Source organism: Mustela nivalis, assembly GCF_964662115.1.
Source record: "Mustela nivalis genome assembly, chromosome: 2".
NCBI lineage: Eukaryota > Metazoa > Chordata > Mammalia > Carnivora > Mustelidae > Mustela > Mustela nivalis.
Window position 1 is genome coordinate 13534038 of NC_139021.1, and position 12140 is coordinate 13546177.

Genomic DNA, 12140 nt, shown 5'->3' on the forward strand with positions numbered 1-12140 from the left:
GGAAATTGTAAATGGATGCCTAAACAAGGAGAAAACTGTACAGTAATAATGGCAAATAGTTCAAGCAAGATAGTGAATGACTGTTGGAATCCAAAGTGTAGGGCTTGGGGTGGGAAAGAGGATGTGTGCAGCTTACTCTGCTAAATTTAGCTAAATCATCTTGAAAAATGCTGAATATTTTGGGTACTCACCTGGATTGCCACCAGTCTTCTGTCCTGTGGTAAGGCTCACTGGAACACTGTGGTATTCAATCATTAGTTCTATGTTCTGCTGTGTATTTTATTTCAACAAAATTCTAAGTGTCTGATATTGTACTTTTTTCCTGTATAAATAAATCCTATTAGTACTAGCATCTGACTATGCATATACTGGAGTAGGAATATGAACCTGGATATGCCTGATTTGCAAGAAGTCTCTATTTTCCCCACCTGATGGGCTGGTCAGATCACAGCAATCAACTTCCGTGCCAAGCCCATTAGAGGAGCACCCCCTGTTGGTCAATTAAGGGATTTGTGTTTGTGAGAGATCTGAAGGTACAGATTGAGGGAAGGCTTGGAGCCAGGGAGGGCAGGCAGTAAAGGAGATCCACCTCTGTGAGCGTGAGCTGGCTCAGTCTGTCTTGCTGCCTCCAGCCTCTGTCTCCCACACACACAATCTCCTTCCTGCTTTCCCCCTTCTCTTGATTTACCCATAGAATACAAATTAAAGACGTCCCCTCCTAGTGCCTCTCTTTCACCACTACCACCAATTACTTTATAACAACACTTCATGGTGTATTTAAAGAATTGTCACCTTTTTATATATCCAATCATTTAACAAATATTTTAAGGGAGGTATCATGTGCCAAGCACTGTATTAAATACAAGATAGACAAAGATGAAAGAACCAGGAATGTTCCTTATTTCCACAGAGTTTAAAAACTATAAGCTATAAGCTTATGTTCATCTACTGCACAACCACCACTTTTGGTACCATTATTATACCCACTTGACAGATGAGGAAACTGAGATTGTTTAGTGAAAGGAAGAGGAGCTGGAATTCAGGGTTATGGGTTTCTCCTGTACGATGCCCTGGTCCCCTCGAGAACACTAAAAGATAGGGCATGGAAAAAAAAAAAGGCAAAAGATAAGGGAGAATATATTAGGTATGAATCCATTAGTTTCCTCTTAAAATTATTTATGAAAGATGGAGAAAGGGGTAGTGGATGGAAAGGAAAATGAGTTCATGCTCTAAACACCAGGTTTCCCAACTCCATCCCCTTCTTGTTTAAATGCCTGGTCATTTATTGGACACCTCTCAAACTCTAGGAAACGCTCTAAAATTCCAAGCTAGGAGGGGTTTCCTTTGCAAGTCTGGCTATTGTAACTTTACGAGAAACGGGTCAATACTTCCTTTTACCAGTTACAAAGCACAGTTTTCTGAATGAATTTTGTGTTCAGTAAACACTTAACCCTTCACCTTTCTGACTCATGTTTTTAATGTTATTACTCAGCTTTTAGAATAAAATAAAGCCTGGGGCAGCTTTTTTGTACACCCCCGCACACTCCTACACACATACTCACACATATAAACACAGATCACACATATCTACATGATTACATGCAACCACTAGGAAACACATACGTATATGAACATACATGTTTACAAAATAAAATACATACCTATGCACATTCAGTATACATGTAAATACCCTTACACACACGTGTGTGCCTATGTCCATGTGCACACGCAGGCAAGCACACACACTGTTTTGGTGTTGCCTTTATCCTCTCTGTGAGAGGAAGGAAGTAGAAAGACCCAAAATACTCAACTGAACACTGAAGAAACCTACCAGTCCAGTGCCTTTGGGGCTGTTTTCTCCTCTAAAAGAAGCCGGATATCATGGCTACCATCGCCTGTTGAACCCTCAGGTCTCATCCCACCCTACTGGTAGGTTGTGGGGAGATAATCCTTGCATCAAATGACTGATATTGTTTTCTTTCTTTTTTTTTTCCTTTTATACAAAGTAAAGTCATAACGATGATTGAATAAGGTAGAACTAAACTCCTATATTGGAATCCCTCATACGACACACCTCGTTTACAGCAGACACTGAGTAAATATTAGTTACATGGAAGAATAGAGACTATATTTCATTAGAACAAAACACGATATCTAAGAACACATGGTCTAGCTCCTTCATGTTTCAACCGAGGGTTCAGAGAGATCCAGAGGGCTACGTGATCAGCCTGGAGTCCACGCCACTCCCTGTGAGTGAACTGGACCAACGCCATAATCTATCTGGTATCCCCTGAACGTGGTGAGTGAAGGCCACTACTACTGGGATGCTATTTTTGTCTTCTGCTAGAAACTCCTCCTTAGTATTCAAACCAAAAAACAGTAAAGTACATAACATAAAATGAAGTGGGATTTGGGGCAATTATCCAGTGAGCCTTTGTTACAGATAACCAAGGCAGGCAATTGAAGTACAACGTGATTTTGCGATCTTCATTTTGACTGTTAAAATAGCCTACTTAAACCCAAATTTGTCCATGAGGATTTTCTTTACTTCTCTGAGGTTTGACTTACCTTCCATGAAAGGGAGGGATAGAAGGAGGGAGGCAAGGTGGGGGAGAGAGCAAGACTGAAAGAGAGATTGAGAGAGAGAAAGGGGGAGGCAGTTTTAGGAAATGTGACATATAATAACTTACAAATTTTTTACATTTTAAATTGAAGTATAAAATACATGAATAAGGTGCATAAAATGCTCAAATCTTAAGCATTCAGCTTACTAATTACTTAAATATATGCTTACCCGTACACACCTTTGTAATTACCACTCTTATCAAAGCAGAAAATATTAACATCATTTTATTTTACTTGTTTTTTAAGTAGGTTCCAGATCCATCACAGACCCCAATGTGGGGCTCAAACCCACGACCCTGAGATTAAGACCTGAACTGAGATCCAGAGTTGGATGCTCCACTGACTGGGCCACCCAGGTGCTCCTCCATCACTTTATTTTTATTTATTTGTTTGTTTATTTATTTATTTATTTTTATTTGACAGAGAGAGAGATCACAAGTAGGCAGAGAGGCAGGCAGGGGGTGGGGTGGGGAAGCAGGCTCCCTGCCAACCAAAGAGCCCGATACGGGACTCGATCCAGGACCCTGAGATCATGACCTGAGCTGAAGGCAGAAGCTTTAACCCACTGAACCACACAAGTGCTCCATTTGAGTCCCCTTTCCATTACTTTAAAAGATTGCCTTGTGTTTCTTCTCTACTATATCTCCTGATATAACCACTATTCTGACTTCTATCACTAGAGAGCTGGTCTCGCTGTCCTTGAACTTGACATAAATGTAATCACATTGTATATATTCTTTTGTGTCTGACATCTTTCACTCTCCTAACTGTTGTGAATTTAATCCATGTTCTTTCATCTATCAGCAGTTGGGTTTTATTGCGGAGTAATGTTCCATTGTATGATTAGATTATAATGTATTGATTCATTTTCATGTAATGGGTGTTTGATTTTTTCCAGTTTTCAGTTATTATGAATCAAGGTGGTTATGAATATTTTTGTGCATGCCCTTTAGTATATTTCATTTCTCTTGTGTACACATCTAAGAATAGGGTTTCTGGCTTATAGTGTAGGCAAATATTTTCCTCTAGTAGATAGTTCCAATAGTTTCTTAAAAGTAGTTTAGTTTATTCACACTCTAAACTAGCAATATACAGAGTTCCAGTTACTTCCCAAACTTACCAATACTTGGTATTGTTTGTCTTTTTAAAATTAAAGGGATTCTGATAATAATGGGGTGGCAACTCACTGTAGTTTCGATTTACACTTTCCTGATAAATGATCATTGTAAAATGCCTGTACAATTATTTTTTCTCATGTTTAAAGTGAGTATTTGTCCTTTTGTTGTTAATTTCTAAGGGTTCTTAATGTATTCTAGGTTGAGTCCTCCGTCAGGTATAAGAGGGTACAGTATTATAAAAACTTTATCTCAGACTGTGGCTTGCCTTTTCACTTTCCTGTGTTCTGTTTAAAAAATCTCTAGTACCCCAAAGTGTGAACATACCTTTTTTCTTTTCCTAGAAGTTTTGCCTTCACATTTTGTGTTAATCACATCTATGATTAATTTGGGGGGTAATTAGGTATAGTTAAGGTTTGTTTTTTAACACCTACTTACCCAACGGTTTACTTAGGACATCATTTTCTCTACTCTGAATTGCCTTGGCACTTTGGTCATAAATAAGTAACTATGCTTGTGTGAATGCTCTTCTGTTCATTAGTCTGTCTATTCTTGCACCAGTATACACTCTGTTGGTAATTGTCGCTTTCTAAAATTTCTCAAAACCTGACAGTTAAGTCTTCCAATTTCCTTCTGCAAAATTTCTTTGGCTGTTTTAAGTTCTTTGCAATTCTGTATAAACTTTAGAACAGCTTGCATATTAAAAAAAAAAAAGATTCAGAGATTTTAACCAGGTTTGGAATGAATCCGTAGATAACTTTGGAGAAGATTTATATCTTAGAAATACTAAGTCTTCCAAACCATAAGCCCAGTAAGTCTCTCCACGTAGTTAAGTCTTCTTTATTTTCTCTCAGCATTGATTTTCAATTTTCAGTCTGGAGATCTTGGAAAATTTGATTAGAGTTAGTCCTAATAATTTGATATTTTTGGATGCTATTGAAAATGTTACTATTTCTCACATTGTCTCCAATTTTCTATTCTTAGTGCATAGAATTATAATCAACTTTTGAATAAAAACTCTATGGCCAATGACTTTGCTATGGGCAATGACTTTGCTCCATCATTAGGTCTGATAGTTTGTACATTCTTTTGGATTTGCTTTCTACACAATTATATTATCTCTGAATAAGACAGTTTTTCTTCCTCCTTTTTAGTCTGTGTGTCTTTTATTTATTTTTCTTGCCTTATTGCACTAGCCAAGACTTGTATAATATTAACCATAAGTGTTAATAGGAAGAGAGACATAATAGTTCTATAATTTGAAGGTGAGGAAAATATAGTGTGAAATATAGAAGTTGAGGGGACAAAACCTAATTTCTCTGACCCTATAATTAAACCAAGAGAAATACTGCCTCCGGAACAATTTTGGTGAGGCAGATCTTGTGCTTGTATTAACAAACCCCTATCACTCAGGACTGAGTTAATTATTCTGGTAGGGTTGTATCCAATGTAACTATGTAACTCCTCAATCTAATCTTGTGAAGACCTGATTAGTTGAGGTTAAACTACCTCAAAATTGATTTTCCTATAACCCTTTACTGCCTATGCAATTTTCATTAATCCCTTCCATCCTTTATTCACTCATTAAGCAGATGTTTATTAAGTTATGTGCCAAGTGCTTTGGAAGATACTGGGAAAGCCATTAAAAAAATAGATACAACCCTGTGTTTTTGAGCCTACAACTTTGTGGCTTTCAGCTGCAAATAATAAAACACTTGTATTCTTAGATTCAAAAAGCTATCTAATTTTCCAGTATAACTGCATATCTGGATATTTTTAATTTTAAGTTTAATGCAGGAAAAACACATCATTGAGGACCAAAGGTTTTCTACTTATCCTCGGACTGTTGGTTTTTGATCATCTTAAGACCATTGTGGTTCCTGCAGTTCTAAACATGACAACTTCCTACCAAGATTTCAATGAAGAAACAAAGTGAAAGAGCAGGTTTTCTCTATTTTTTTTTTTTTTAAAGATGTGGAATCTTTCTTAGAAGCTCCTCTGAAGACTTTTTTTACGTATCAGTGGCAGGAACTATACGGCAGGTCACCCTTGTAAAGTGAGTATCTGGAAAAGAAGAGTGGGTTTACTATGGAAAACATAGATCAGCCACGGTGATTCCACTAGAGCTGTGACTACTGTCACTTCAGAATAAACAGGAATGCTTCAGCAATGAAAAAAGGCAATGGCCAATACATAGGCAATAAGTAGCATCTGCTACCAAGGGAGGTAATGTTTACCATACTGTATAATCAATTAGTTTAGATTCAGTCATCAATTTCCATAATTCTCTTTTCTAGCACACTGTTCTTTTCTTTCCCAATACTTACCTCTATTTGATTTACTGATTTGAACTCTTATCTATATATCATTTCTCTACCCACCAGACTATAAACTAAATCCATCAATTCAGAAAGCATGATTGCTTTTTCATCACTAAATGCCCAGGTCCTAACCCAATGCCTGGGGAGTAAATAAGTGCTTAACACACATTTAAAAAAATAATTAATGGGTTATTAATAAATGTATATTTAATAAGTAGTAAGGAATAACTAATAAACAAACCTATAATTAAAAATTGTAGCCCTTTACTATGAAATTGTTACTTGATTAGTTACATTTGTGTCAATCAATTTCCCCAACTAAATCATTGTTCATAATTCAAACATGGGGGATATTCAAAGGTGTAAAGAGCACTTTGGGATTTAAACAAGAGTTTGAGTCAATTGCTAGAAAAAATTAGGTTAGGGAAAAAACACAATACTGTCAAAACTATTTATTTGGATATTTAAGTTTATCTCAAACTTTCTCATATTTCAAACATTTCTGCTCTACTCTGCTATTTTCTCTAAATCTTGTACAGTCCATCCAGGAGCAATTATTTAAAAAAAAAGGATTTATTTACTTATTTGAGAAAGAGATAGAGAGAGAAAGAGAGAGGGCAGGGGCAGAAAGGGAGGGAGAAAGAGTCCCAAGCAGACTCCTCACTGGGCCCTGAGCCTGATGCAGGGCTGGATCTCATGACCCTGAAATCATGACCTGAGTCAAAATCGAGAGTTGGACACTCAAACAACTGAGCCACCCAGGCACCTCAACAATTCATTTTTTATGCTTCTCCATTCATTCTTTCATACATTTATTCATTCATAAGATAAATAATGTGGCTACTCTAGGCTAGGCATTGTGCCATTCTGTGACTCACTGGTTTAGGACATTCTCGGCCTTGAACACATTTCTCTACCTGCCAATATGACACATTCTAACACATATTTTAAGACACATTCAAATATCTTCACTTCACTGAGAACTTCCCCTCCCCTGGACAGAATGAGATATTCTCTTTTTCCTCTGTGATCTCATAACACTCTTCCTGTATCTCAGTAAGAATTTTTGAAGTTTTGTTAAATTCATTGTTTGCTTTCATAATTTTCTCCTTCACTAGATGTTGGTTGACTCCTTCACTGTAGCAGTTTGTAGTAATCAGATCTGTGTATTCAAGTGTCTTGCATAGTCTCTGATATAAATTACATGTGTTTGCTGTAGGCATATTCAGTGAATGAAAAAAAGGAATACACAAAAGTGTGGATGTTCAGTGACCCATTTTGCAGGTGACAGAGCAGGCTGATAGAGGATCCTAGCGAGCAATAGATCTTGGACAAAAATCTGGATCTTCAGACTCTTAATACTGGACAGGAACTCAGCTGTCCTCTTCGTACCTCCCTGGTGCTGCTCCTCCCGGCCCTGCCCATGCCACTTTTGAGAAAGGTGTGGTCATCCTGAAATGGGGTAGTTACTTCTTGGTTGAACCAACACTGCGAACACTGGTTTGCCACTCACCTAGAAGATCATGTGTACACAGCAATCTGCGGATTCATCTTTTCCGTCTTCTGTGGGTGTCTGTTCACAGGCAGCACCTGAACAACAACAGGGCCAACCTAGGGAGCGGAAGAGGGCATTTTCTAGTTCTGAACACAGATAAGCATCACACACTTTTTCCTTCTAACAGTAGTGGCCTCAAAAGTTCCCACTCAGAAGAAGGCAAGGAGGCCCACTACGGTGTGTGAACAGTTAGAGCAAACCTTGCTTTTCTCTTTGGAAATTCACACTTTCATATTTTTAAACAAGTATCTTATGTGCATCACCCTGTTACACACAGCATGTGGCTCATTACAGACCCTTGGTTAAACATTAGCTTCCTCATGGTTCCCTCTAATGCCAGGTTCTAAACTAGAGAAAGCCTCACTTGAATCTGAGATTTGCTTTCAAACTAGCTCATTTCAGACTATAACTACACTATTTAACATTGTAACCATGTTTACTCTGGCTGTAGGTGAAGCATTTTTACTTTCTTTTTTGTGGGAAAAGAAAGTTTCCTCTTGCCTAGTTCATAGGAATGGAGTCAAAACATGACTTTTTACTCGACACTCATTCAACATTCATTCTCAAGTATTTATTAAATGCCCACTATATACTGCTAAATATGAGTTTTATCATGGGGCAAAACCAGTGTTCTGGATGAAGCTAACTTGGGAGACCCCGTGAGGCCTCTTTGAGAAAATGACATTTAAATTCAGGCTTGGTGGCGACGACATACCCAGAGAACGGCTGAGTTGGGATATAAACCCAGGCCCGTTTGATTCTAACGAACCTGCTCTCTCTCAAACTCTGGTACCAAATCATGAAAGTCAACTTTCATCCCTGTCTATCTGCAATTAGCATGGTATGACACATAGCCTGGTGGGCTCAGATACTTAGGGGAACTGTTAGTAGATTCTGTGTGCTAGACCTAGCCAAAATGTCAAAGCTACATACCCCTCATGTCTGGCCTAGCAAATCTCTTCAACAAAGAGAAGTAATTATAGGAGTTAAGAGCAATAAATCCGGCAACATCATAAGGACAAAATTTGTTTCCTTAAAATAGAATAACCATTTACCCTGCAAAAGCTTATAAAATCAACAATTGTAAGATAAATGAGAGGCGTTAGTGTTCTAGTTTTTTTTTTTTTTTTTGTAGATATTGATATCAAGGCTCAAGAGAAGTTATATGCCCCAATTAGGATCACTTAGCCAGGTAATGCAGAATTAGGAGAGAAGCCAGTTTTTCTGACTCCTAGTACTGAAAGGAAACCCGGTGTATTTTCAAAGGGTGGGCTGTAGACTCACCTCTGACACTAGATCCAGACTCTGTCCTTTACTGGTTGTGTGGCCACCCCTTTTCAGAGTTTATGAGATTGCCTGTCTCAAAGCAAGTTTTCAAGCCACCCTAGATATTTCCACCTCTCCTTCTTTGACTTAATGCCCCATGTTCATTCATAATTTTCCCAATGATGTTATATTAATTAATTTTAAAGTAGAATATGTATTATTGTAAGAGAAATCAAAATGGAAATATCAAATCCAAATCAATGTTCTGCCTATACTGACCAATAGCTGATAACTAGAATTTCAGGATAGCCCGAAAAGTTTGCCTATCCCCCAAAACCAATGTCACGAGATTTGACTCTGACAGCCAGCTCAGGCAGTGATGAGGCAAATACAGAGAGCAGGCAAATACAGAAAGCAGAGGGAGACAGGGCAGGGTTCACAAAACTCACCAGTGCCTTCTTTGTCACTAAATATTTGACTGGCAAGGTAGAAATGGTTAATACAAGTGAATAAATGGCTGGGATTTTGGTATTTCTAAAGGAGGGGAGCACTAATGTCTTTCCAGGAAAGACAGTTCCTCGTGGCATAATGGTTCTACTGGCCAAAAGACATTTACCCTCTCTACCTCTCACAGAGAATGGTAGTGCTCCAGTCATTATAATGGGCTAAGACCCCCACTCTCCATTTCCAAATAGTTCCTGATATTATACCACTCTTGACTGTAAACCACTGAACTTGTTAAGAGTACCCAGTGACCTCGGGAACTCAGTTTCCAGAACTCAAATCCCAGCTTAAGGAACACATATTTTTTTTGACCTTGGAAGTGTTCACTCAACCTCTGTGTTCTCCAGTTTCCTCATCTTAAAAATAGAGGCACTATTAGTACATATCTCATAGGGGTGTTATGAAAAGTAATTTATATGAGGCTTAGAATCCAAGTCATATTAGTTAAAAATACATACATTTGTTTTATTGTGTTTTTCTGCTCTTGACTGACTCTAAGAGGGCTAGCAGGGATGTTTAATGCATCATCCTTTATAAGAACAATGATTAGCACTAGAAGCTTTTTGGTGGCTGAGAACCAAAAAATAAATAGTGTTCTAATTGCAGAAGAAAAAAAAAAGAAGAATAAAAAATTAATAGATGTTAATAGAATTTCTATCATATATAATATCAAGGTAAATTCAACTCAACTCAATTTTGTTGATATTAAAACACAGTTTAGATCATAAGAGCATACAGGAAAAAATTATGAATAAAACTCAAAGTATAATTCTTTCAAATATTTTTAAAGGCAAAATGAAGCTGCAGATGGAACTCTACTATCTTCTTTCCAGTTTTTCAGGTCAGTATTGATTCGTCCTTGACACCATTCTTTCCTGCCCACCTCTTCTTATACTCAGAGCTTGGCCACTTCACCTCTGTAGCTCACTCCCTGGTCCAAGCCTGCACACCTCTTTTCAGGATTCTTCAACAGTGCTTTCCCTTCCTGCTCCCACTTTTGCCTTGAAATGATCCCATTTAAACCTGAGTTAAATTATATCATCCTCTCCTCAAAGTTCCCCGTTCCCTCTTCCACCACCCATGGCTTCTCTTTTTTCTTGGTGAAAAATTAAATCCCCACTTACTTAAGAAGCCCTTGTTTCTTACTGTTTCCCTGGCCTCATTTCCTACCACTTTTTCCACTGGTCAGTCTTCTCCAGTCATACTGGCCTCATTGTCACTCTACATATGCCAAGCATACATCTGCCTAAGGGCCTTTGTACTGGTTGTTACCCTTGTAACAATCAGTTTTGGAGCCCTTTCTGGAATGTTCTTCCCTCAGTTTAGTTTGACCAACTCTGTCATATCCTTCAAGTGTTTGGTCAAACATGACTTTTCCAGTGAGATCTTTATGAACACTCTATTAATACTGTACTCCCTACATTGGGTCTTCTGACTTCCTTCCATGCAACATCTTCTGGGATAATATATAATTTACTTGTTTCCTTTATTGTCTGCTCACACCAGAAGGTCGTTCCAAGTAGAGTGCTGTTTTTTGTGATTTTTTTTTTTTTTTTAATGCTGGGATACTAGATGACTAAGAGAGAGTGCTTGGCACATTGTAGGCTCTCAATAGATACTTGTTGAATAAATGTGTTAATGTGTGATGTGAGTACATTTTATTAGGTTTGACTTGGTGTAGGTTCTGTCACTAAGAGAGGAGTGCTCAATAAAACATCTACCCCAGTTCTTAAACATTCTACAAAGATCTTAAAATATCCCATATAAGCTTTCCTATCTGTATCTTAAGCTGTCCTTGGAATTAAGCCTGTGTAAGCTTGTTTGTGATTTGCCCAAAGACTAAAATGTCCAGGCTGTTTTATGCATTATTCATGCTCTTACCTCTCTTTGGGATTTTCTTACCCTTTTCTTTTTCTTTCCAGTTCTCATGTACACTTTAGGACTCTGAGTTTTCTCCTCAAGGAGTTTCCTCCTACCCCTCGTCCTCTGTTCTCCACAGTCACCAATGCATTCTTCTGGCTTTGCATTTACTATATGACATTTAAATTCTTTCCTCACATGTTCATTTCTCCTCCTAGATTGCAAACTCCTAGAGAAGGGCCCAACAATAAGTGCTGAAGTAGAGGATGAAGACAAAGAAAGTGATGATGGAAGCTTGCTAAGAAGGTTAAGTTCCAAGAGCCAGTCTCCTTTCACATGGGATCCATGCTTTTAAACCTAGACTATCTAGAGATTGATGTAGTTATAGAAATAATAGGGACTTGGGTATCATGTTGGCATGACTCTGAATCCTGGCTCCTTAATAACCAAATGTGTGTCTTGAACAAGCCATTGAGCTTTAGTGTTCTCATCTGTCTATTGGGGACAGTAATACTGCACAAGTTCTATAAGGCAAACAGCACAGAATAGATGCCCAGTACATGCTGATTCCTTCATTCCCTCCTCTGAAAAGGAAGTGAAATAACTTGTTCTTGGTGTCCATTCATCCTCCACCAGTTGGAGCACGGAAGAGCTAGGTGTAGAGCTGCCTGACCTGGGGGAAGGGCTGTCAACAGTAGGTGTTGTTAGATGTGGTGGAGCTTGCTGACTTCCTCCTGGGGCCCAGTTAACAACTGGTATGTTCCTTGATAGTCAAGTTCAACTTTCACTTCTTAACTCCTAAGAAAGTTGACTGAAAGTTAAGACTGTTTCAGGTGGAAGATATATTTGCCAGATCTCCATCCTTGACAGCTTTATCCCAGCTCTTCCCAGTGA

General features: G+C 38.2%; 1 long non-coding RNA gene across 6 annotated transcripts in view; it reads right to left on the reverse strand.

Annotated features, from left to right (window-relative positions):
* The window catches only part of LOC309859196, a 606625-nt gene that overhangs the window by 69176 nt on the left and 525309 nt on the right, over positions 1-12140 (reverse strand). Inside the window, exon 8 of one of the 6 annotated variants that reach the window (XR_014308608.1) lies at positions 7576-7672. The exons of the other annotated variants lie outside the window; for them this stretch is intronic. This is a non-coding gene — a long non-coding RNA (uncharacterized lncRNA). Of the gene's footprint in view, positions 1-7575; positions 7673-12140 lie in introns of those variants that run through there. 6 annotated transcript variants of the gene reach the window in all.